We start from the raw sequence: 21,505 nt of genomic DNA, 5'->3' as shown, positions 1-21,505 counted from the left end.
GCTCCAGCATTTTATGGCAGGACGTAAAAGGTGGGCTGAGAGATGGAAGAATGCTGTCCATCAAGAGTCTGTCAAATTACCCATTGAAAAGGTCATTCCACCGAAAATTACTCTTCTAGCTGCTATCACATTAGGAATTTTTGCCAAAGAGATTTTTTAAACTCCACAGAAAAGACTGAGAAACTGAACAATCCTCACCTGTGAAATCTAATAATCACCTTGGAATGCTAATAGGTGTATATAATATTAATTGCATATGTTAAAAGTATAAACTTGCTAAAGACAGTAAGTAGTTGTTGGATGTCACCATCTGAGGGGTTTACATTTAGTTTGATGGATTACAAAAGTGGATTTAAGAGCTCAAGGAGAGATTATGATTTAAACTAGGGAAAGTGCTGATTATTACAAATCAGTAACTGCCAATGCTGAGATAAATCACAGTTTAGGGTTGATGCGCTCTATCCATAACACTTCATAGCTGTATAGACATGTTTTGAAGAAGGATAATTCAGAAACTTACTTGGATATTGTTATGCCCTATGTGCTTTTGATACAGCTGTTGAGTTATACACTAGCAGGCCCTGAGCTTTCCTTGCAGTCAGCAAAGGTGACACACAGGTAAGTGAAGTAAAGGGATCCAATCAAAAGATGACAGAGATCTGCCACATCCAAGAAAGTCCCTAGCATATGGGCCCAGATAAGCTCTCCTTTTTTTTTTGGAGACAGAGTCTCATTCTGTTGTCCAGGCTGGACTATGGTGGCACCATCTTGGCTCACTACAACATCCACCTCCCAGATTCAAGCAATTCTCCTGCCTCAGCCTCCTGAGTAGCTGGGGCTATAGGCGCATGCCACCACGCCCGGCTAATTTTTTGTATTTTTAGTAGAGATGGGGTTTCACCATGTTGCCCAGGCTGGTCTCGAACTCCTGAGCTCAGGCAATCCGCCTGCCTCAGCCTCCGAAGGTGCTGGGATTACAGACGTGAGCCACCACGGCTGGCTAAGCTCTTTTCAATACAATCCAGATGTTTCTCCCCTTATCCTTTGTCTATTTTGTACACACCATCCCAACCCTCACCAGATCTTCCTTCCACCTGAAACCAACTTGGTACACGGGGCTTCATCAATTGTCTCCACTTCTTTCCAGTGGCTTTTCACATATAACCACTGAAGTGGCCCTCTGCCACTGAAGAAGTCGGGGCGGCAGATGCTCAGTTCAGTTTCAGTGAGACCCTCTGTCCATTTGGTCAAATTCCAGCCACGTTCATGTCTGTGGTGCATGGCAAAAATGCAAACATTGTAACATTTTCTCCTCTTTGTTTTTCCAGCAAAGTGTTAGAACTGTATGTTTCCTGGAGCTTATGGCCTCACACATTCTGATATAGCCAATTTTGAAACATTTCTCTTCCATAGAAAAAATTCTCCCCTTTGATAGCAATAGTATCCACTCAACCACTTAAGCTTTTAGTCTTGGCGTCAAGTTCATATAGATTGTCATCCCTCAGAAAGATAAGCATCAGGAGTTAATCAATTTTGTTGTTTGGGCTTTACTGCATTCCTTTAATTGTTCAAGGAAGGAAAGTAGAGAGAGATAGTTAAAGAGAGGGAAAAAACAGGAAGGAGGGAAGGAAGGAGGATGTAAGGAAAGAAGTAGGGGAAGGAAAAGGGGGAAGAAAGAGGAGGAGAAATGGAAAGAAGAGAAAGAGACAGACTAAGTTAGAGAGGTCTCTAACCTGGTAGCCTACGATATTACCATTGAATTTGTAACTATGCCTATAATCGTTATTAGATGTACCAAACATGGTAGAGAAGATTTTGTGAGCTCTGGGGCTGTATTGAATGACTTGCTTGAACACTTGGTGAATTAAGATACCTTGAAGTCATCTGGGGTGGGGTGCGGGGGAGCAGTGGAACAAAGGTGAGCAGTAATTCTTTCCTGATGATTATTCCAGGACTGCTTCACATTCCTCCCGCCAGACTTAAGCTCAGTACTCACACAGGGCTCTCAGTTAATGGATCCGCACCATTAATCCCATATCTAAGTGCCTAAAGTGGGTGAAAATGGGGATTCCAGTCTCACACATGCAATGCAAAAATGGCCCTTCTCTTCCTAACCATGACATTCTGGGTCCTCAAAGAGGAGAAAGCCCCTCCCACAAATTCCAGGGCTGGTCCATTTCCTGCTACTGAATTAAACATCTCCCAAAAAAACTGACAACTCACACATCCAATAACATTCCTTTGTGACTACAAAGGAATACACATACATTTATTTTAATATTAACGCTATTTATATTCAATACAGAAGGGAAACATCTTCTTCTCCTAAGGGCCCTGGCTATCACTGGTCTAAATCTGAAACTCCATGAAATCATTTTTCCAAATTTTCCCTTGTGCGTTACCCCATTTTAAGTCCACTCCATCTTCAATACGAAACTCCAGCAATTTCAGTAATAAAGTGGCAGCATTTCCACGTCCAAACTACATGTAAAAACTATTTTGATTAGTCTCAACTGACTAATAAGACTGAAAAATCTTGACTATTACAGACAGCAATTTACTAGTATTTGTCCAATAATGTAAGTTGAGACCTTTTAAAGAGAAATGTATATTTTATTTTTTTTTTTGCTAATTTGACATGAAATTGCTGTGAAAATTTTATCATATATTATATATATATAATTTTGATTTAGATGTTTTATAGGTGTAAGGAAGGCAAAACTCCACCTCTATTTTCTCAGGATTTGGCTGGATCTGAGAATTAGATAGATATAAAACAGATGAACAGAAGAAATGCATATAATTTTTTTTCTTTTTTTTTTAGAGAGGGGACAAGGAAGGTCCATACAGAGGAGGGGACGGGGACCAACATACAACTTCAATACTAGTTTTATATGCATAGGAGCCCTCATAAGGAAACGAAGACCCAAATAAGGGGTTAGAGTCAGTTACTTATACACTGAATTGGACAAATAATAGTAAGTTGTGAAAATGCAACTGTGTTATGCGGAGAGGCTTAAAAGAGTTATTTTACAATGTCCATACTAAATTCTCCTGGTTTCAACTTCCAATCCTAAGGATAAGGATGTTGTGTCTTGCAAGTATAGGGAGTGCATCTTTCACAAGGGAATTTCATCTTCTGCTTTTAAGAAATGGCACGAGGCCGGGCGCGGTGGCTCAAGCCTGTAATCCCAGCACTTTGGGAGGCCGAGACGGGCGGATCACAAGGTCAGGAGATCGAGACCATCCTGGCTAATCCGGTGAAACCCCGTCTCTACTAAAAAATACAAAAAACCAGCCGGGCGAGGTGGCGGGCGCCTGTAGTCCCAGCTACTCCGGAGGCTGAGGCAGGAGAATGGTGTGAACCCGGGAGGTGGAGCTTGCAGTGAGCTGAGATCCGGCCACTGCACTCCAGCCTGGGCGACAGAGTGCTCCGTCTCAAAAAAAAAAAAAAAAAAAAAAAAAAAGAAATGGCACGAAGGTCAGAGTCATCTTTTTGCACCTGGTGTTTTTCAAGTGCCTTTAAACTTAAATAGTCAAGATGGCAGGTTGGTGTATTTTTAACTCCTTCACAGGTAATAAAATGCATGAAGATTTTCTCCACACAGGCTGAATTATTTCCTCTTAATTATCAGCTAAATACATTACATTTAATATCAAATGTTGTCTTTTTTCCCTAACTTTCCTTAAACTGACTTCTCTCCTCCCCCTTTCCTCTCCCCGACTCCCCCCACAGCCACCATGTTTACATTTTTGGATGCATTCTTTACTAAAGCCGCAGTTTGAACCTTCATAAATGTCAGTTATTGTAAGTTGGTTAGGACCACAATGCAGAGTTAACAACTATATTTACTCAAGATTTAATAACACCAATATTATTTCAGAATGAAACTAGCAAATAAAGAAACTCCTATATAATGTCTGCAAATTATCAGGCCCAACCACCAGTTGGACAACCCAAACTGCATTGGCTATACCAACATTCACAGAATCAACGCTTCAGGTCACCGAGCTAAGAAAACAGCAGTAACAACCTCCTGAAAAATACTCAATCAGGTAGAAAGCACTAAATCAGGTAGAAAATGGAGGCAATCATCCAGATAATCCGAGAAAACCAAGACAAAAAGCACTCCAATTATTTGTATACTTTAGCTGAAGTATTTGTAGTTGTTCTAGATTTAGGTAATTATATTCATTCTCCTTTCAGATATATGCAATTTGAAATATCCCCCTCAAGTAAAATCAGACAAAAAAGACAAGCCCTACAGAGTATACTGCAAATTCATAAAATAGATTACTTTTTATCAGATACAATGACTAATTCTTTTTTACATCTATACCAATTTAAGCGTGAGTAAATGCACAGTCTATTTAATACTGAACTGTTATCCATTATCTAGGGGCAATGTTACAGTTTCTTACTCTTTTCAAAAATTTAATTAGAAAACGTTTGTTTGGTGCCACCATATACCTAACTAAAATCTTTTAGCTTGAGCTGAAACATTGTGAGCGTTAGAGTGAGTTGGTACTGGTGTGAAACATGAGTCAGCACATTCACGAAGCTGCAAAGCAAGCTGGACAACATATTGTTATGTGGATTAGTGAGGCAAGAAAGAGAGCTATCATCAGTGTGAACTGGTGGCTGCAGCATGTAGCCAAGCCCCTGTACTTGTGTGCTGAACTTGGGGAGGATTTGGGGAGACTTTGCAGCTGTGCTCTGAGCTGGTCTAGGCCACACCCATGCCTGATCCACAGAACTTGGTCTGTGAGTTGGAGAAAACAGGGTGAGTAGCTCCTTGAAGCAGCTGACAGCAATCTTACAAGAAATTCCTCATCAATAATAAGTACTAAGTTGTGAAAATGATTTATCTTTTCAAGATATAATTACAGTGGTTTCAAGGTTCTCTACCTAATAATGTCACTCCTTCCTGGCCTACTTGTGTCCTAATGTGACCATTTAAAATGTGGTTTTGAAGACAATTCAAACCTTGCAGAAGGAAGGAAATACAAAAATAAAAAATAAAAGTCTCCCTTTCACTGACAGGCTCAACTTACCAGAAGTTGTCTTTTTGTAGCACTTCTATTTTTGACTTTTTTGGTAGTTACATAACTCCAAGATTTATATACATATATATGTGTGTGTGTGTGAATACACATACAATGTCTTGATTTTTTTGAACTTTAAATAGCATTGATAGACTCCCTGCTAAAAAAGATGAGGAATTTTTTCAAAATTCCTCTCTCCTCTAACCAATCTGCACTACTCCTAATCCCCTTCAAGTTTTGCTCAAATGCCACTCCGTTTAATATTAGACTCCTCATTCTCCTCATCAGACACCCCACTATCCTGACCCTGCTTGAGCGTTCTCCCAAAACTCTTTATCAGTTTCTAACATACTATATACAAATCTCATTTATGACGGTTACTGTCTTCTCACACTAGTGTATAAACTAAATGAGAATAGAAAGTTTTAACCTTTTTGTTGTTTACTGCTATATTCCCAGCACCTACAAAAGTGCCTGGTATATAGTTAAGTGTCCAATAAATATTTGCTTAATATATGAATTTTAGATTGTCATTTTAATTTTTTTAATAGCCACATCTGCTTGGCCCACCAAGTTAAGCCAGATGTCTATCGCCCCACTGGGAAAGAGGGAATTAACATCCTTACACCTTTTATGAAATTATTCTAAGGGTTTTTTTGCTATTGCTATTGTAATAGTTTAATCTCACTGTTGTGAAGTATTCTGCTGTATGCATATACCACAGTTTATTATTTTACCAAAGATAGACATTTAGGTTGTTTCCAACTTGAGATTGATATGAATAGGGATGCTGTTCTATTTTTTTTTTTTTTTCAGTGAATATATATGCTCCTTTCCATGAGAACTACCTAGGTTACCTAGGACTGAAATGGCAGAGTCATAGGACATGTACAGTTTCAATTTTAGTGGATACTCAAACAGTTTTCCAACAATGTATGAGGTTTACTTACTTCACAGGCTCACCAACAGCCGGTATTGTCTTTCATTTCGATAATTTCTGATGAATTTAGAATAGCCTTGTATTAACCAACTTCTCCTTTTGAATTAATTTATAACTTGCAAAGATAGTATAAAAAGTACCAAGTTTCCCCTACATTAACATCTTACGTAACAATGGTATGTATGTGAAAACTAATTTAATATTTGTACATTACTATTAACAAGGCTACAGATTTCGTTTGGATTTCACCAGTTTTTCCACTAATGACCTTTTCTGTTCCAGTATTCACTTTAGGATACCACATTGTATTTAGTCATCAAGTCTTCTCAGTCTCCTCTGGTCTGGAACAGTTTTTCAATCTTTCCTTGTTGTTCATGACCTTGACAGTTGTGAAGAGGACTTGTCAGGTATTTTGTAAAATGTTCCTCTCATGATTAGCCTGGGGGTATGGATTTGAAGGAAGAATACCATTGAGGTGAAATGCTCTGCTCATCACATCATTTTCAGACTACATGGTATCAGCTGATTTATGCCTGGAGATGATAATCTTGATCACTTGGTTCAAACACTGCTTGCCAGGTTTCTCCACTGTGGATTCACTCGTTTTCTTTTTCTGTATCCTATTCTTTGGAAGTAAGTCATCAACTTCAGCCCATACTCAAGGGGAAAGTACTACCTATATCTATTATTTGGAATTCTATTAGAAAGATTTGTCAACCCCTACCCTTACCCCTGACCACTACTAGTTTTATTTATTCAAACAATCACTTATATCAGTATGGGCTCATGCAAATTTACCTTATATGTTGGGTTATAAATCAATACTACATTGTTTATTTTGTTGCTCAAATTTGCAATGTGGTTTTAATGTGCTTTTCTGTTATGATTAATGAAGTTGAACACCTTTATAGAAATTTACTGGCCATTTTATGAAGTGCCTGTTAGGATTCTTTTCTATTTTTCTGTTGAGCAGGATGCTTTTCTCTTATAACTTTTAGGAGTTATTTATGTATCCTGTACACTATCCTTTGTCAGATATATGTGTTAAAATTTCTTCATAGAATCTATGGCTTTTCTTTTCAGTCTTTTAATGAACAGAAGTTCTTTATTGCACATAACCCAATTTATCAAAATTTTTTCCATGGCTATCACTTTTTGCGTTCTGTTTTAGAAACAAGCCTAACACCAAAGTTATGAAGATAGTCTTATACATTGTCTTTCATTGTTTTAGCTTGTTTTGTTATTCATTTACCTTTAGATCTATAATCTGTCTAGCACTGATTTTTGTATACAGTGTGAGGTAGGGATATTAAATTTTTTTTCTATATAGATACTGAGTTGACCAGCAATACCAAATATGATGTAAGCCAAATTATTATATCTGTGAGGGGCTATTGCTATAATTTCTATTCTACTCCATTGCTCTGTTCTTGTGCCAAAACTACACTGAAAAATTTTTTATAACTTTATAAATATCTGTTAAGACAAGCTTTGTTATTCTTCTTCAAGACTGTCTTGTCAATTCTATACTGTTCTCATCTTTGAGCTGTTGTTTTCCATTTATTGTCTGGTGAGTAGTGGCTGTCCATTCATTTCCCTGAATATAAATGAATGAGTATATTCATATTCTTATTCAGTTGCTTAACAACAAATAGCTTCAATTGCTCCTGCCAATATATGGGTCTTTCCTAAAATAACCTCTCCACTGAATTAGGTGGTTGACATGATAAAGCATGTTCATTGGCAGATCTCATCTTAAAAGCACGCACAGAAGGCAGATAGACAGGCTGGCTACCCACCTTCATCCCAGCCTTTACTCTAGGGCAGTCTAAGGATAGAATCATCTGTTGATCTGATTTTATTTACTCTCCATTTTCTCTTCCCATTTCCAATCATTTTATCCATCTACCTCCACCTCCTTTAGTTTTACATTAAAACCGTCTTTTTTTGGGAGGGAGACCAGGGTCTCATTTTGTCTCTCCAGGCTGGAGTGCAGTGGTGTGATCTCTGTTCATTGGAACTTCTGCCTCCCTAGTTCAAGTAATTCTCCTGCCTCAGCATCCTGAGTAGCTGGGATTACAGGTGCCCACCACCACGCCTGGCTAACTTTTTTGTATTTTTAGTACAGATAGGGTTTTGCCATGTTGGCCAAGCTGGTCTCGAACTCCTGACCTCAGGTGATCCTCTCACCTCAGCCTCCCAGAATGCTAGGATTACAGGCATGAGCCACCATGCCCAGTCAAACACTGTCATTTTTATGAATGTCAGGAAAGGAGGAGGCAAAAAAGAAGTACATTCAATCTACTTTTGCAAGCTGAAAGCTGATGTGCTTCACTGAGTGATAAAGTTGATGAAATTATAGTCAGCAAAACAGGTATATTACGTAAGGTAGGTACAACTTTTGTGCACAAGAATGTCACAAAAAGATGACTACTGCCCTATTGACGTATTGTGTATATTGATAACACCCATGTTATGTCTGAATACAAATAGAAAAGGGGTGAGAACTGTTGCACAGAATTGTGAACACCTTGAGAGAAAAACTGAATTTTACTAATTTTTATATTCCAATAGAGATACTCCATGCCTAATAGACATTAATAATTATCTGTCGGCTAATTTTAAAAGCATTATTGATCTTTGTAACACTCTATGATTTTAATAAAAAGCAGCACTGTAGAAAAATCTCACCTCAGAGACACACAGACTAGATGTTTGTGTTGGTTACTCTCTCCCAGACCACTCCCCAGTCTTCCATGCCCTGTTCTGGCCCCCTGGAGGCTGCTCTAATTCAGTGTCTCAGTGCCTTCTGAAGACCATTTTCCCTCTGGCTGCCTTTTGAATGTAGTCATCGGGAAGGATCAGCAGGAGACCAGAGGGTAGGAAGAGAGGAATCTTGGGGTGTTTATCTGCTCTGTTCTCTCTCTGCCAGCTTCAGCTTTGAAAGTGGCTACACTTGCCATGCACAGGTTGCAGATTCTGATCCTCTAAGGGGCCTTTCCCCAGCATCCGCAGCCTCATCAGATATGTAAGGATTTTCTCCTCTTTCCCCTTTCAGGCCTTAGCTGGTAAGGGCTCCCCATTCTTTTCAGAACTTGGGTGTCCCATTTTCAGAAATACTTATAATCTTTTTATATGACATTCTCTCTAAACACACCTTTGAGTATGCCGTTTCCTGTTGGCACCCTGGCCAGTGTTCTGGGTCAGTTGAGGGAGGAGAACAACATTAAAAACAAATTCCTATTCTCTACATAAAAGTACTGTCAAACACAGACAGCATGCACTTACCAATTGTCAAAGAAAATTCTTATGAACCATATGCCAAATTAGGGTGAGGACATAAAAGTAAATACTTGAGTTGAAGATAAAAAAGATCAAAGCAATCACCCTTCTATTTATCTCTAAAATCAAGCACAAAGGCATTATTTGAAACTATTCTGATTAATATCCCTGGCTACTGTTTTGGCTTCAATAAGCCATTTTACCATTTATCGCATAAGTCTGAAGAGAGGTAAAACAAAATTTAATTTTATGGTTTAGGAGAAGGCATAAGACGACCAGAATCTAAATTTGTGAAAAAGAGAGAACATGGTCTTATGGGCTGAAAGTTGAAAGTGGGAAATAGGGATAACAAAAGACCAGATCAAAATATCAATTGCATGGCTAGGTGCCAGTGGCTCATGCTTGTAATCCCAGCACTTTGGGAGGCAGAGGTGGGCAGATCACTTGAGGTCAGGAGTTTGAGACCAGCCTGACCAACACAGTGAAAGCTGTCTCTACTAAAAAAATACAAAAATTAGCTGGGTGTGATGGCCCGCATCTGTAGTTCCAGCTACTCAGGAGGCCAAGGTAGAAGAATCACTTGAGTCCGGGAGGCGGAGGTTGCAGTGAGCTGAGATAACGCCATAGAACTCCAACCTGGGCCACATAGTGAGACTCCAACTCAAAAAAAAAAAAAAAAAAAGAATCAGTTACCTAAATACATGGAGATTTTATATTTTTTCATCCTAATGATCCATAATAAATATAATAATGAAATTAACAGTGACTAGCAGTTATATACCACCTATTATGTGGCAGGCATTATTCTCAATGTTTTACATTTACACATATATATGAATTCATTCGTTGCTTGCAACTATCCAGTTAGGCCACTATCCAATTAGGTAATATCACCCTTGTTTTATAGATGAGGAACAGTCAGTGGGTTTAAGTAACTTGCCTAAAACCACGCAGCCTGTAAGTTGCAGTGCCATATTTGCCCCAGGCAGGCTTGCTCCAGGGCTTGTATTCAATTTCTGCACTATACTGCTGTAAATATGTAAGATTATATAATCTGTGTATTTCTCCATCCTTATTTCTTTTGGAAACATTCCATTGCCTACTTACTTCATCAAGATATTAGAGAAGATATAAAGCACAATATTTTGGGTACTAAGATAAAAGCCTAATTTTAAGAAGCGATGAATGAGAGACAAAAATTTTGCCTAACCTCACATAACTCTTCACCTTATTATGAAGTCAGAATATTGTGGCATGAAGTTTGTGGCAACTATCAAACAAATGCTAATCATTATTTTTTAAAAACAGGACAATAAGGCAGTCAAGGAAGGTACTTTAAAGACATTTACGTTTTTAAAGGTAATGAATTATCTGAAAAGAGAAAAAGACATTAAACGCATTCTCCAAACTTCTCAAAGACCATTTTCCAAGATGGCCAAGTTGCTCCTTCTCAATTCACCCCTTAACACAGATAAGTTTACATATAGGGCTATGTTTATACTATTTTGACATTCAACTGGAAAATGGTATTTTGTGTCAGAATAGAGGGACTGAAAATGAAATTTGCTGAAACCACTCAATATCATGCTAATAAATTAGTCTGAGGTACAGCCTACAGCTTTAGAGAAAAGATCATCAACTGGTTTTCAATCAGTAATTTTTTTTTTTTTTTTTTTTTTGAGACGGAGTCTCGCTCTGTCACCCAGGCTGGAGTGCAGTGGCCGGATCTCAGCTCACTGCAAGCTCCGCCTCCCGGGTTCACACCATTCTCCTGCCTCAGCCTCCCGAGTAGCTGGGACTACAGGCGCCCGCCACCTCGCCCGGCTAGTTTTTTGTATTTTTTAGTAGAGATGGGGTTTCACCGTGTTAGCCAGGATGGTCTCGATCTCCTGACCTCGTGATCCGCCCGTCTCGGCCTCCCAAAGTGCTGGGATTACAGGCTTGAGCCACCGCGCCCAGCCTCAATCAGTAATTTACACAGTACTTAGTGAAAATAATGCAAGGAGGTAAGAAGTACATCCAGACTAGGCACAACACATTCTTCTAAACAGTACACCTGCTGAACTCATTTGGGTAGAAGGTTTGTCTCTATATTAACCATGTACGGTTAAAAGAGTACATCTGACTGGAGTGTCTTTAGGGAGAAGGATGGATGGATGGATGCATAGACATTTATCCACCAACCCATTAGGTCCTTGTAGACCCTGTCTGGGGAGCAGAGGACACTGTTGGTAGTAATAGAAAGACTTGAAAGCTTAGGTATTTTTAATTGCCTAATACAAGATAAAATTAAAGTTGGCCAAACTAGAGAGTCAATGAAGACTGTCGAATCAAAGACTAAAAAGTTAAAATTTTATGAATACTTTGAACCTCCCCATCAACTGAAGACCAAAGTAAAAGACAAACAATTAACCAAGCTATGAGAAATATCACATACTGACTAATGGCACACACACTTGAGGAATCTGTGAGCATACGAATTTATTATGAGGTAAGATCTTTCTTCAATATAAGGTTTGATAATTGTGTACTCTGTAATATTAGAACAATCGTTATATATGATAAAAATATATAACTTGGCTTGGAATCCTAGCCAAGTTAACAGACTCATCCAGTAATTTATTTTAAGTCAACTCGATTGCAAGCTACTTGGGAATGAATTTGTGATGTGCATTATTTTATAGTCCTCTGGAAGCCTAGCGTAATGCTTTTAATCTACTGGGCTATCAATAAATAATTATTGATTAACTGAAGGGAGTGACAGGCATGCCACCATTTTCTCTGGCACTGACACCTGATAGACTGATTTTCATAACTGCATCGTTAAGACCAATCATCTAAAAAGAGCAGATGTTAGCTGAGCAAATGCTGAACTCTGCCATAAGGGCAGTTCACTGTAACACCAAGCTAAAGTCTTGAGGTCAAAGGACATTATCCCTGAACTGTGACTAAAACAAGAAGTTTTCCTCATGCTTTCAGATCTCTGGGGTAAAAAGTCTATTTGTTTTAAAAACACTAGTAGAGTTTAATTGATCATCACAATTATACAGAGAACCAAATGACACAAGGCCATTCAGTTTGTTGCTATCTATGCCATTTTTTAGGTCAAATAGTATAAAAAATTATAAAAACGACTTTCTTTCCAACAGTTTAAACTGATATGGACATTGAAGTTCTGGCTTATTTTAGTCAATATTATCTTAAAACACCAAATGTAAGTGTTATGATTTTAAATAGGTTGTGATAAGGTAATAAGCCTACCCATTTTCCCCGATCACACCATATTCCACAAACATACATTATGTAACCATAGTCAAGTCTTCCTTTTAAACAAAAAGAAAATAAAGAAAGTAAGATGTACCACATAATTTCCTTTCCTCTAATTTTACACACCAAACCCCTGCCAAAGTTCCAAATTTCTTCCATCTGTAAAGATGTCTGAAGAGTCTGGCAGAGAGTCTCATATTTATACAGATTAGTAATCAGAATTTATTCTGATATTTTTAGAAAGTTACTTGTATTTTACAGAAAGTTATTTGTATTTTCTGATAGCGATCAACATTTTCCCATTAAGCCAATGAATAAACAGGATGAGCACTGTTTTCTGTGTACCATATGATGAATACATTGTTTCAAAGATAAATTGACAGGGTGTGGTGGTGATATCTGGGAGGTCTTTGTCTTTTATCTGGTAAACATTTAACAAAAAAAGGGTAAGCAAAAAGGAGATGACTTCTTTTATGGCTATTGCTGAGCAAAGGCTGTCACCTTTCCTTATCACTTCGGGGTGTGAGAATGAACAGATCAAGCTGTTTCAGTATTTCCTACTTTCGCTGGGCCAAATCAAGATCTTAGTAAAATTTCAAATAAGATACAAAAAAAGTAAATAACCAAATGTGTATATATTGAGGCATAATTCATCATATGGTTTTATCAGATAGAGCAAATGAGAAAATCCTAAGCCAGTCATGAAAGCATGTCCAACTCTGAGTGACTTGTCCTTAAGATGGATCTTCTGTAAATAATTAAATTAGTGGATTTTTTTTTTTTTTTTGCCTGCCCATCTGGGTGGAAAGAAAATTAAAAAAAAATCACACACACACACACACTCAGAGAGAAGAAAATATCTCAAAGACTAAACGTTACATTTACATTGTCAGTGCAAAAAGGGCTTTACCATATATTAAATTGTTAACAAGATTCCTGAATTGCAAACTGCAAAAGAAAATCAGCATGGTTACTATAAATAATTTATTTAGGTATGATTAGAAATTTGTGAGAAAATGTAATTTATTTTATGGTCCCAAAGATGAAAATGTATAAATAAAAAATCTAAGTCATATCTTCAACAAATTTTTAATATAGATAAGTAATTTAAAGGCATTTTGTAATAGACATGTTAAACCTTATTAGGCTGTGAAAAGCAGTACTTGTATTTACAGAACAGAGGGCAATTCTGTGTGGCTGCGTTTCAGCTGCCTCAGAGTACCTGAAACAGAAGAGAGTGAGCTGGGGACTGGCTGCAAGGCAGGACGATGGAGGTTTTACTGGTGGGGACATAGGGAAGAGGCCAGAGGTGCATGGCTTGGCTTTTTTCCTCCCCTTTATTAAAAGGACAAACTGCAAATCATTTTATCAGTGGTCGGGGGAACTACAAGAAGCTGAATATGATAGCAGTGCTGAAAATATTTTCACTACTTAGGGACTAGGCCTCTGCAAACATGGCTTCACTGGACTTACTATTAAAAGCAATCTGCAAAAGAGGCTTAAAAACCCAGGGGTCTAATACCAAGTGAACAGTAGGAAAGGTGACCTTTCATTCCGTTTGTTTATTAGAGGATCTGCAGACTCCATCTCAGTGTGGGTCCGGCATTGGTAAGAGGCCAAAGGGGAGATGGTGAACTCTGTGTTTTTTTAGAGGTCACATAATCAACTTAGAAAATACAGCTGGAAAAAGAACAAAAATGAGAGCATGGTTGTATGTAGTATCTTACATTTTTGGTTAAAAGGTTACATGTAAATTCCTTTTAATAATTTTCTATTTTATTTGAGTACAACCAACTAAGGTACTAAACTTAGCCATCAGATATAGCACACAAAATTAAAGAGACAAAAGGGTAACTGAAGCAGTTGGAAAAAAGAAGGAAATTGAAATAAGACTAAAATACAAAAGTTAACTGAATATAAAACAAAAAAAATGAAAATACAAGTTCTGTCAGGATGGTGGTAATTTTTATTTTTCTGAAGTGTAACACTATATAATTTAATAAATAATATTTCATTTAAATGCATTTATAAAACTATAGCATGTCTTCAAGCAAACCTAATCATTTTAATTTTATAAAATGGTAGGAAGTGATCAACTATGAGGCCTATATATATTCATCTGCAAAAGGAGGTAATGCCAGGCATATTCAAAATTGTATATTTAAAATATTACTCATAGCTTTACTTAATACAAACAAAAATTACTCCTATATGGTAATTACCCTTTCATAGTTTTTAGGGGCTACTTGTCTTTAGGTGTTGACTTTATTCTTTAACTGGTACCACCGGCCCTTTTATAAAGTATTAAGCTAATTTTAAATATTCAACGAATAACCTGCCATTTTCCCACAGAGCTACTTTTTCACTACTCTGAAAACAACATCTAAAATAAAAATCAAAACAGCCAAGGCGTGGTGGTTCATGCTTTGGGAGGCTGAGGCAGGAGTACTGCTTGAGGCCAGGAGTTCATGATCAGCCTAAGCAACATAGCAAGACCCATTGCTACAAAAAAAAAAGAAAAAAGAAAAAAATTAAAAAAAGAAAACAGTAGCAAAAGAAGAGTGGTGCTCAAAATGGGTTAGTAACACTGTAGCCTCCTTAGCCCTGATTTAGTTATAGTCACACCAGAAAGCAAGCACACACTTTGTTGTCTATATGGCTATGACTGATTGATGATCCCCTAGCAAGGTTACCATAGCTAATTATAACATTATTCATTTAAGCCTTGATGGGAAAAAAATACCAGACTCCCAGGGAAGGAAAAAGAAAAGAAAGAAAAGCTATTCTGTAACTGCTAACTTTTGAATAATCAGCCTCAATAGGAAACAAATAGGATGAAACTCAATGACCAAATTGTAACTTATGGATTCATCTAAGCAATTTTAACTCTGGGTAATTTTAACTCTGGGTTTCACAGCCTACAGCAAAGAGCTTCCAACAACAAGGAACCCTCACATGCTTATACGCTTTGTAGTCAGAATTCAAAGGCTTCATCAGAAGCATAACCCGACCCTGAGCTTTAGTTCTGCTATGTGTGTGGTGTGAGTGTGTTTGTCTAGGATCAGATGCCAATACTTAAACTCACATTATGGGCACAGCAGCTACTTACACACGGCAGCCTAATTAAAGGAATAAACTTCCCCTTTCTTTATGTTTTCCTGAAGATCAGTGCCATAAAGGGATTTGGTTTGGTTAAAAATTGAGAAAAATGTTCCCATATGTTTCCTTTATGCAGTAAATTAGTCAAAATCAGATAGAAAATGGTCACATTTTTCATCAGGAATCTATAGCTACACAGTATTCGCTGAACGCCACTGCAAATAAAGAGAACTCAGTGTTTTGAAAATAACGATATTATAACAAACACATAATCATAATTTCCATTTCGGTTTTGAAGAAGCACAAACACACATGGAAACAATAAAGCATCTGAGGCACCTTTGAGCTTTCAAGTCTTAAAAACAAGAATCACTTTCAAATAGAAAGTAGCTCATCTTCAAAGTTTAACATACAAGAGGAGAATAAAGCTAATACCACTTCAACGCCAAACTTTAATCAGATTACTTTATATCAAGGTAATCTAGATCACAAGCATGGTAACAGCCAAGTTTAAAGTACTTTTTATCCTGAAACACTACTTAAATTACATTACTAAAATAATTTCACGAAATAAATATTTTCCCATGAAACCTTGAACCCAAATCAGCAAATTTCAATCAAGAAGTACTGAGAAAAATTATCAAAAGATACAAAGTAAAAAGCTACTAATTAATTGAGGCCCTAGGAGGGAAATTGGCCGAGGCATGGAGTTGGATCCAAATTCAGTTTGGTATTAACAAAACACTCATGGAACCATCATGGTCCACTGGAAAAAGGACAGCTTATTTTATAGATGAGGAAACTGGCCCAGGGAGAGATGGTGGTGATACATCAGGGAGTGACCTGGATAGCCTTGGTTTTCAATTTTTACTTCGCTAGAATGTGTCCCAGATTCGTCCTGATTTATTTTTTGTTTGGAAAAATTTGGTTCTGATAGAGATAGGTTACATGACTTACCCTGATCACACAGCTAGATCGAATACTGCAGGGTCTCGAACTAGCTCCATATCACTGACTCTCAAGGGACAAAGACTGGGTTGGGCCAACCCTGGGCTATGGCCACAAAAAGCCTCTTAGGGAACAGTAGGTGGTTAGGTGCTAATCATGAAGGCAGCGCAGGGACTAGTCAGAGGAAGGGCCGGGAGACTCCTACCCTCCTAAACTTCAAAATAATTTTCCTTACTCATTTGTCTTTTTTACAGATGGCCCTATATGTACATATTTAAAAAACAAAAAGTGTATTAAAATATCCACATTATTTTCAAAAAATCCCCATACCTACGGATCCCATTAGAACACTGGTTTTAGTGGAACTTTCCTACACACACAAACACACACACACACACATGATGAGACGATAAGAAGACGGAAGCAAACTCATTTCTGAAACTTATAGGATTTAAAAGACATTTTCTCCACCTCCATTTTCTGGTATTTATTCTCTCAGTAGCTTTTGATTTATAGCTATGCATAATATCTATTTATTAATTTACACTCTACTCAATTCCAAAAAGACATGAGGTGCTATCACATATAGTACCTAAAATATATGGATAATTGAAATCTATAATTAATTTTTAAAAAGTCATGTACCTGAACAAGCACTGTTCTAGAAGCTGAGAGATCTGGCTTCCAGTTCTAGTTCCTTATTCAACATCAGAGTACACATTGAATTTAAGCTTTTATTTGCTCATTTGTTAAATAATGTTGATTACCTAGACAATTGTTAATTATAAAATTCTGTGGAACTGTGTATTTCTAGGTCAGCATTTCACAAAACTTTTTCTGAGGCATGCATAGGTCTTTTGAGTGGAGGTGAGGTTTTGGGGTAGATAAGCATTGGGATTTTGTTTATTGGCTACTTTATAGACTTCTGCACCCTTTCTTCTATACTAGCATAACCAATCCTATTTGTCCAGAGATGGAGAATGAACAAATTTAAATAGCATCTGGAACTTAAGCGCTCAATAAGTGTTATTTATTAACTAGAATCAAGCATCCATTGAAACCCTAATACATGCTCAGAAGAACCGTGGGGTTTCACAGAGAAGACTTGGAAAATTCTTGAACTAGATGATTCTTAAGTCCAAATAGATCACGTGAATATGATTCTTTCCAATTTTGCCTGGTATTTTGGTTACCGCAGCTCATCATTTAAACGAACTCTCAGGCCAGCAATCTCTGTACTATATGGTAACATGCTTTGGCCGATTTCAGAGTCACAGAATCTTAAAGTGTGAAAGTGATTTGCTACTTAGGGCTGAGTCAGGGCTCAGTCATTCAGCATTACATTAGAAAATCCATTAGAAAATAAATGATAAGAAATAATTTAGATGAATGAGGTTGGAATTATGTGGTTGCCCACTTGATTTAAAACTCATCTTACAAATGAAAAATACATACCCCATTAGCTTATAGGGTATGACTATGAACCCCTTTATGTCGGTAGATGTCTGCTGTTCATCTTTGTAACCCTTGATTGTTAGATGAGGAATTAAGAAATAATACTTATTGTATGCTTACTGTACTGTTTTAAGGATTTGGACAAGGCTTCATGAACAAGGTCATATTTGAGCTTGAACTTAAAAGGTGCATATGAGTTCACTACATAAGAGACAAAGGAGTAAGCCAGGTAGAGAGAACAGTATCCGCAAAGGCACAGATATCTGAAGGTAGTAAATTTGGAATGGCGAGTGGTTCACAGTGGCTGCAGGTTAAGGTGACTGTGAAAGAGTGGCCAGCAATAAAGGTGGGCAGAGAGGAAGCAGCTACATCATGAAGGGCCTGGGAATATGAATATGCATGTGTAAGAATTACATCCCGGAAGATAAAGAAAGAATGGGAGAGGTCCACCTCTGTATGTATTATATGGAGAAGGTGGTTGTTGGTTTTTAATAGAATATTGTTGATGGTTATCTTGTGTAGGAAAAAAATATAAAAATTATACTGAACATTGAGTATCTTTTGATATCAGATACCAGAAAAACATAAATTTTGGGTGCTCAACGTGATGTAACCACAAAAGTCTCTTGATTCCTAATATTTGTTGAATTGTGTCTGCTTAATTAAGCAAAGCAACATGAGCCAATGAAGATTAAATTTGCTATTTTCTTAAGAAAATGGCCTTCGGAGTAAGAAAACCAGTAAAAATTAAGCCCTATTTCTGTTGTACCAGGTTGGGTGAATGAGCTGTGAAAAGTACAACCAGTTCCAATGGCCTACAGGAGCTGACTGGGGAAGGGAGATGAAGGGTGAGAGTTCAATGGCTGGCCCGTCATAAGCACCCCGTTAGGAGGAACTGCTGGGGCACAGGTGGTGCAAAACTCCTCTCACTGCCCTTCCCATTCTTCACCTAAGCAGGCTTTCAGGGTGGACCAGACAGCATGGCCAGGTCCCACTCCCAGCAGTGCCACGAATACCGCCTCTACTGCCAACCACATCTTTCCATCTGGAGGTGCATAGCCTATGGCCACATCCTGCCCTGGAGCCAACAAGGAAACAGAATGGGTGGAGACCAAAGCTGGCTGTGTTGCTTCCTTCTTTAACCTCTCTATCTGAAAAACCTGACAAATAAGTTTTTTCTTTGCTTTTTAAGTTCCAGAAATGCAAAGTACTCAAATTGCTAGAACCATGAAGGTGGGTAAGGGATGATTTTTTTACATCATTCATCCTTGCCCACATTTCTCCTGCTGATTCAGAGGAACCATCTGCATCAGCTTGCTAACGAGTTTGGATATGGTTTTCAGGGTGATGGGAAGCCAGTGAAGGTCGTTAAGCAGGGGAGTTATATTATATAATCAGATTTGTGATTTAGAAAGGCAGCTCTGGCAACAGCAGGGACTGGAGAAAGCAGACATTGTAAACAAAGAGGTCAGTCTGAGGCCTCTGCAATAGTCTAATTGATGGCAAAGCTCTGGCCTGCTGTGGTGGCTGTGGATGAGGAAGCTGAAGAGCTGACAGAGTGGGGGAGGTAGAAGGAAACGGTGGAACTGGAGGTGATGCCAAGGTTTCAGGCCAAATGGTTGGAAAGCAATGTTTCCCACCTAAAAGTGAGCTAGTCTCATCATTTAATCTGGTACTAAGTGAAATGAGATTGTAGACCAAGGAGTTTAGTATTTTCAGGATTTTGGCATATATTCTCAAAGTAAACCCCAAAACAGTTATATTAGTTGGCCATTTTAGGAACTGCATATCGGAGGCAGCACAGCAAAATGGTTCCTCACACTGCAGACAGCAAGAGTTCAAATCCTGGCTCTACCAACTAATAGCTTTGTGATTTCTGCTGAGTTACTAAACTTCTCTGTGCCTATTCTTCAACTCTGAAAAGATAAAAATAATAAAAGCTGACTAAGTATCATGAGGCTTAAATTAGTTATTATGAGTAAGGGATCTATTTGGTGTGTACTCATGTAATAAATATTGTTTTCTCTGACTTATCAAAAATCATTATGGAAGAAGTAAAACGTCCACTTTCAAAGAAGGGGAATCTCAGCTGATTTTTTTTTCTTGCATTCAATATTATGTTGTTCTGATATTACAACAAAAAAGCTGAAGAAAACCAACTTTTTTCCCTGAGAACACTCGTAAGAGAGAGGTGAAAACAAATTCTCCGGCACAGAAGTACTCTGAGGTTCGGTCATTTGAAGACCACAGTGCTTGCTTATAAATAGAATATTAAAACAAGCAAGAGCAATTTTCTCCTTTCGTCTTCCCTTATTGCCTAATTTTCCTCTCATACCATTTGCATAATGGATAAAAAGGCATCCATTATGCAAATGAATGATGGGGCTGTAAGGCTGCTGAAGCCACAAGGCTGGCTTCAGATGAAGAGAAGCTGCCACAAAGTCCTCCAGCAGCCACGTGCCAGCAGACTGCTTCACCAGCTTGGTTCCAAAAGACAGAGGAAAACCCACGAAGACTATAGGTCATTAACTTCCATTTGGTTTATTTTAAAAGGGCCACTACAGATACTTTTCTGAAAATCAGTACAAAATACGGATTGTCAGCATTGGAGTATGTACGTTTAACTTTACAGTATATATTTCAAATGGAAAAATGAGTACTATGTACAATTCTAACCATTTTAAGCATATGTTTTGCTTTAAAAGAAGAAGCAGCTGACCTTTGCAAAGTGGAATAAGCCTCTGTTCTTCTAGCTTGAGATTTCCCTCATAACAGGTGCTCTAAGCAGTCTCCAAATGTTGCACAAACATTCCACAGGCATAAAAAGTTGTTTGAAATACCAAGATATTAGTGGATTTTCAAAAACTTCATGCTGTTAAATTGAGCTAAATTTATCTTTAGGAGGTATCACCAAAACAGACGTGTTCTCTTGGAGTTGTAAACTGATTGAAACTTTAGAATAATATTTACTTTCTCATTCTACAAATACAATGAAAACTAATTGTAAGCAAAATTACTGGATAAATTGTCTTGTCTGAATAAATAATCAGAAAAGAATTTCAAAACTAACTTCAAAACATTTCCCCCAGATTCTTAGATTATAGCCTAGGGAGAAAAAGATGGAGGCTAAGAAAATAAAGTGACCTTTATTTCTAGCATGGATTCTTTGACAAACTTTGGCTTTTCCCAAATGACTTTTTTTCAGGAACTTTTAAAAAAAGTTATACTCATATGATATAGGCACACTTCAACATTTAGCATCTGACTCCCCCATGTTACTTCAAGGGCATACAATTCTGATTCACCTTCAGTTGAAGAAAAAGCTGCATCCACTTACCTAAGCAACAGTAGCTGCAAAGAGCTATGTACAAAAATAATTTAAAGAAAAGATAAACCACAATATAAAAATATTAACAGGATAAAAGTCACAAAGAAGAAACAACACCTAATCAATAAGATGATAAATCT

General features: G+C 37.7%; 1 protein-coding gene across 5 annotated transcripts in view; it reads right to left on the bottom strand.

Moving 5' to 3' along the window:
- Nucleotides 1–21,505, bottom strand: part of PARD3B (par-3 family cell polarity regulator beta) — a 1,090,519-nt gene that overhangs the window by 642,844 nt on the left and 426,170 nt on the right. The gene's annotated exons all lie outside the window — the stretch shown is intronic.

This window comes from Macaca mulatta, chromosome 12, assembly GCF_049350105.2.
Source record: "Macaca mulatta isolate MMU2019108-1 chromosome 12, T2T-MMU8v2.0, whole genome shotgun sequence".
In the NCBI taxonomy this organism is placed as follows: Eukaryota; Metazoa; Chordata; class Mammalia; order Primates; family Cercopithecidae; genus Macaca; species Macaca mulatta.
The sequence above is the reverse complement of the archived record's forward strand: the minus strand, read 5'-3'. Positions and strand labels throughout refer to the sequence as shown.